This window comes from Numida meleagris, chromosome 2, assembly GCF_002078875.1.
Source record: "Numida meleagris isolate 19003 breed g44 Domestic line chromosome 2, NumMel1.0, whole genome shotgun sequence".
In the NCBI taxonomy this organism is placed as follows: Eukaryota; Metazoa; Chordata; class Aves; order Galliformes; family Numididae; genus Numida; species Numida meleagris.
This window is the reverse complement of record NC_034410.1, coordinates 38,571,063-38,577,467: the sequence shown is the minus strand read 5'-3', so window position 1 is coordinate 38,577,467 and position 6,405 is coordinate 38,571,063.

Below are 6,405 nucleotides of genomic sequence, written 5' to 3'. Positions count from 1 at the left end.
ACATTTCCTATTTTTATATTTTATATCCACTGTTATAAATACAATTGAAAATTTTAAGTGGGGATTCTAAAGTCAGGTAAATCAGGCAGGTATCTGGTGTTAGTGACAGCCTATGGTATAGGGGTACAGGATATTACACTGTGATTTCTACTCCCATCTGAATTAGTGGGAACTGAGAATTCTCTGATTCTGAAGACAGGGCATTCATGGGGAAAGCAGAAACACACCTGAAGGCTGACATGTGGACAGACACACGGGTAAGGTTTTAATGCCCTTCATATTAAAATCAATAGCCCTATGAATACCCAGGAGGTTTCTGTGTGCCTCTATAATAAAAACATTCACATTCCTACAAGAACAGAATGTTTTTCTCTTTAATCAGCACAAACTCCAGAGGATTTATCTATATGTTTATTTATTAAAAATGATGTGATTGTTTCCCTGACTTCAGCTCCCTGGGCATGCATGCAGGTAGACCACAACTGTCAAATTTTATCCAAGTTTCTAACAGGAATGAACTCTGCAATGCATATTTTACCTCGGAGCAATTCGTCTGTGCAAGGTGTACCAGCGCAACGCGTCAGCACAGACTGCGGTGCTCGCTGCCAGCCTGGATGAGAAGATGAGGACTCTCAAAGCCCGGCTCTGCAGGAGAGCAGCTCGCAGCGCCGAGGCATTGCCCTGATGCGTGTGGCTGCAGTGCCCTCTTGTGCGAGTGAGCGCTGATGAGCAGAGGCTGATTCGAAAGGTCTCCAAAAGCTCCGCTCCTGGCTGCCAGAGAAGGAGGGAAACCGGAGATAAAATCCTCTTCCTGCTGTGGCTATTTGCAGCTGTGTTTTAGTCACCGATCTGTTGGGTTGCGGAGTTGTTTTGTGAGGTTTCTGTGATGTGATATGATATGATATAAGGACAGCCCTCGGGCTTTTACAGCTTAAAATGTGCTTTGCATTCTGCTAGTATTTTGGCATCAGCTGGAAAATGAACACTTACTATTTCTGTTGTGGTGATGCCCACGGGAACTGCTATGGACAGGAGCTCCCGGCTGTGGTCAGCACAGTCGCTGAGCTATGGCTCTTGCTGTTCTGTGGAGCTCTAATTGTGCAGCAAAAATATAGCCAAACCTGGCAGGTATTTTGCAGGAAGGAAAAGGCAAGTTTTCTCCTCCTCCTACCCCAAATTGTCAGCTGCGCTTCATCTGTCTCTGAAACTAGAGAGCTTGAATTAATATGTCTTGATTGGTCAAAAAGAAGAAAACTTCCAGGGAAAAAAAAAAAAAAAGGGCACAGTGATCAGAACTAAGTGAGCAGGACAGACCCAGGAGGGTTTTGACACATTATCGTTTGAAAATGGCAAAGTGAAAATCTGCTGTGACCGCAGTGTTTCCAGACTGCTATAAGCCAAGAAAAATACCTGCTTGTGCAAATAAGTTCAACCGTGACACAGAAAATTCAGGGGATCTGTGCCACTCCTTTGATCAAATGAATGTTGATTATCTAAAATTACAGCCATCCTTTCGAGGGTATAATTCATGACAAAACTGTTGGGAGTGTTAGTGACAAGGAAGCAAATTGTTACTTTATGACCAAGACTTAAAATATGTGAGCAAGAATGTCATAACATTAACAAAAAGGAAAGATCCAAACTTAGTTCCTTGACACACACCACTTAACTGTATAAACTTAAAAAGAGAAAATTAAAATAGATTAGGAGAAGAGAAAGTGTGGTACTCAAAGGACTTGGCATGGGTTTTTTAGCCTTAAGTAATTCAATTTCTGTTGAAATCCGGACAAAAAATGCAGTATCTCTGCAGTCAATGAAGAAGCAAACTGTATATATATATTTTTTTAACCATGCTTTTCTGTAATCAACACATAGATTCAGAAACCCATTTTGCCTCACTTTAAACATTCTATTCTAAACATTTTCTTCTGGTGTTATAAACCTTGCTGCTCTTCCCTGGCTCTGCTTGCCTAACGGCCTGCAGAGGAGAGGTTGGAGAGAGAGATGCAAAAATGAGGAAGGAGTTGCTAAGGTGAATTGCAAACTATGCTGAGTTATGCAGAAAGGAAGAGATGGTATCCTGACTAGAAAATAGGTGCAATATGCCAGAGGATGTGCATGAGAAAATACCTGGGAGTAGAATTCAATCATCACAATGCTGTTATCCTGCTCCATTCTTCAGACCTGTTGACTTGCCCTATCACATCCTCCAGTCCGTCCTTCCTGCTTCTTGTTGGTCCTTACTGGGCATGAGGCTTCCACCTGCAAGGGCCATCACCAGCCCACAGTTGAGGGCAATCTGAGATCCAGCTGGATTTGTGGTAGTACCATGCCTTCTTGGCTTCCTTTGGCAAACAGTGTTTGTAAGCTAGGGCCCGTAGCCAAAAGGAACTGTGTGTACCATAAAACTAGTTTATTTTCTGATTTACTTAGGCTTAATAAAAATTGGATTTGCTAACTAGTCAAATGCATGGCATTAACCCAGTCAAGATAAACTTGTGCTATTTAAGATAATTATGTTAGACTTTTTTCATCTGAGGATCCTATCAGTTAAATGTCAGTTTCATTGCTCAGCAACATGAGAATGTAAAAATGTATTTGTTACACTCTGTATTTACTGGATTCTATTTCTGCCACCCTAAGTACACTGATTATGTAAACACAAGGTATTGGCAAAGCCTGTGCCTGCCAGGCAAATGTTCCCATGTGCCCTCAGCACTGCGCCCTGAGAGATGGAGGTTGCCCAGCAGAAGTGACTGACAGGGCAGTGGGCAGGGCAGAACTCAGGGGAGGCTCCTTGTTCAGGGGAGAGGACGCCAGGCCTAGCCCTGCTCTTTGTCTCCCTTCTAGTGAGGGCATTTTGCCAGCAAAGGCAGCCCAGTGGGAGCCAGCACACACTGGCTGCCCCCACTGCCTGCTCTTGCTCAGCCAGAAGACCTCAGCTAGATGTCAGAAGTAGAGCAGGACATAAAATAAGAGGCACGAGCTGCAAGTGGCCAAGCTGTAACACACTACAGCTGCCTTCCTCTGAGCTTCAGGAGGGCTACAATGATGAAGAAGGTTCTAGAGGGAAAGACGTATGCGGAGCAGCTGAGGTCCCTTAGTTTGTTCAGCTCAGAGTAGAGGAGGCTGAGAGGAGGCCTCATGGTGGCCTGCAGCTCCCCAGGAGGGGATTGGAGGGGCAGCGCTGATCTCTGCTCTCTGGTGACGGAGACAGGACCCAAGGGAATGGCATGGAGCTGTGACAGGGGAGAGTCAGGTGGGGGTTAGGGAAAGGTTCTGCTCCAGAAGATGATGGGCATGGAACAAGCTGCCCAGGGCAGTGGTCATGGCCCCAAGCTGCCAGAATTCAAGAAGCATCTGGACAATGCTCTCAGACAAATGGTCTGGTTTTTGAGTGGTCCTGTGTGGAGCCAAGGGTTGGACTTGATGTTCCTTATAGATTCCTTCTAACTTGGGATATTCTGTGATTCAGGCTCTTCTGTCCTCTGTCTCCATGTGGGGGTGACACGGCTTTGATGCTCTCTCTGTGGTGGTGGAGGGGATGAGGCTGCTGCCTAGGCCCCCTGAGCCTCTCTCCATAGCCAGGAGCATGGGTTGGAGGTGTCTGTTCACCTGCCAACAAACATGGTGGGAGAAGTATGACAATGGGGCTCACCTACTCTCCTGTCTTGTGATGGCACTGCCAAGATTGGCTGTCTAGGAGCTTCTGGAGCAGGAGCAGATGTGGGAGGCAGAAGCCTGGGCTCCACTCTCTTCCCAAACCCTTTTCTAATTGCCCAGCAGCACAGACCCTTGGCCTGACCAGCTCTCTACAGGCACTGTATGGTGGACACCAGACCCTGTCAGACCTGCTTTGGAGCTAGGGCCCTGAGCCATGGTGGCCTGTGGAGGTTCTAGATGTCACTTCTCTGCTGCTATCCCTACACAGCAGGAGAAGCCATACAAGGAGTTCGGCCGGAAGGAAGAAGGTCCCTCTGGCCAGGGCTGCAGTTGCAGCCTCTTGTTCCCAGCCAGGGCAGGGACTACTCACCTTGGGCCCCACCATCCAAAAAAGAGGAAGGTCAGCAGCCCCCAGGACTCTCCCCAGCCCTGCAAGAGGTTGTCACAACAGCAGCGCTAGCAGGGCTCCAGTTCCTTTACAATGAGAAAAAAAAAAAGACTAAAGCACCAAGTCTCACTCATTACACAGATGATGCTGCCTGGCACAGGGGCTGCTTTTCCCTGTTTGTAGTGCCTTCCCCTATCCTGCAGTGCCCCAGTCTCAGTGGGACAGCCTGATGAGGGAACAGCCAAGGGTCCCAGGAACCCCCAGGCCACCTTGATGGCATTTCCTCCCACCAGAAAGCTTGCTGCATCCATGCATCTGGAGCACTGCAGGGCTTGTTGAGGATGAATGAGGGCCTGGAGGGGAACACTATGAGGACAGCTGATCCAAATTGACCAAATGGATATTCCATACCAAGTAACATCCTACTCAGCAATAAAAACTGCAAGGGAAGTATGGGGGTGAAGTTTTGCCAAGGTTCCTGTTGTTTATCACTGGAGGGACCATGGCCAGCTTGTGGTAAGCAAGTGCTTGTATCACTAGTTTTTCTTTTTGTTTTAACTTTTCCCACCTCTTTTATGTATTAAACTTCCTTAATCTCAATCCACTATTTTTCTCACTTTTTGCCCTTTCAGTTCTCTCCCTAATCCTGCTGGTAGAGAGTAAGCAAGCATCTGTGTGGTGCTCAGCTTTTTACCAGGGTCAAACCACAACACCTTCCAAGGAAGAAGGCTAACAGTATCCTGGGGTCATCAGTGCTTACATGAACACACTGATTTTCATCTCCTATTGAAATCAGAGCACAGCTGAGCACAGCAGCTGGAAGGCTTTGATTTTCACAGAGGCGGAATGATCAGCTAGGTTGCTCATTTTGTTCTTTGTGATAGACACCAGCTCCACTTGGCGTAGGAAGGAGATCAGCAGCATCCAGGGCCCCCTGGCTCACAAAGGAGTAAAATACAGATCTGTTGCTCCCAGCAAGGTGATGGCTCTGTACTTTACTGAGATGCCAGGGATGCTGTGGACTGAACTGTCTTGCAGCTCTGTGCAGCCTGTAGAGCTCCAGAGGTGGCCAGCCCCAACACACCTCTGTCTGTGAAGAAGGCTGGTGTCAGAACATGTAAAAGCATGGCTGAATAATGGCATGGCTGCAGGGGCTTCCCAGAGAAGAGAGCTAGCTGTGCTGAGAGAGTTTGCAGAGGCTAAATATATGCGTCCTGTGAAATTGTGGAGGTGACTGAAGTATCGCTTGATCTTCTTAGTCCCACCTACCCCATAGGAGGGCCATGCTGGGGGAACATATTTACAAGAAAATCATCTTGAAATATTGTTGAAGACATGTTTGCAGGTTCTGAGAAATGCACATTGATAGCATTACGTTTTGCTTCTACATTCTTTCAACTCTACTTTTGTGCAGGAACACCTGGATACAATTATTTACTGGCAAAAAGTCCTGGAAGGATCAGGAGCCATGGTGAAAGTTAACCTAGAGTTTATCTCTAGGCACAAACATTTTTTGAGCCCATGCCATTAATAACCTGCACTAGCAACATGCCAAGATTGAAATCTTTTGTAAAACAAGTTGCAATACCTATAGTTTTAAATCATCAGATTTATTATTATTATTATTAATTTTCAAGAAAGAACTATATGTTAGCTCTAAGGTGAGAGCAGATGGCTTCTGGAAGAAGTATGGTTTTTCTTTCGCAGTATGTGAGCAGTACCTGCAAACAATATATATACAGAATGGTCAGCATCTGCAACATTGCTTAATTTCAATATGTCACAGGGCAAAGACTGGTCACTCTCTTTGATTTGGACTTCTATTTGCAAGAAGATTGAGTTTTAGCACGGTTATTCTATTCAGATGACAGGTGAGAGTTTCATGGCAGATTTAAGGGCATTTATTTAATACATGTTGATGTCCGTGTATGTGGATACAGGACACATGCATACAGCTAGTGGAGACATTCATGGGGAGAGGAAGGCACAGATAGTTTTATCAGGACAGTGCTTCCTGCAGATTCTTAACTGTACCAGCATTCGCATTTTCACATTTTAGGCTTAGGTCTACACAGGATCAGTGATGGTTTTTTGGTAGATATCTGGGCGTTATTCATCGAGTTATTCAGAATTTGAAAAAGGAGCTCATAGGTATTATAGGAAAGAGAGCATATAAAGTCAAGAAGCACTGTTTGTATATAGCAAAGCCAAAAATATCGAAGACAGCTTTTTAAAACGAGATTCTCGATTGTATTTAGTATTTTCTTGTTTTGCCAGCAGAGGGCAGGTTTGTGTCATGGAACCTATTCGCCCATTTCGTCGTGTACAAACATCGTTAGAAAAAAAGTCTTATT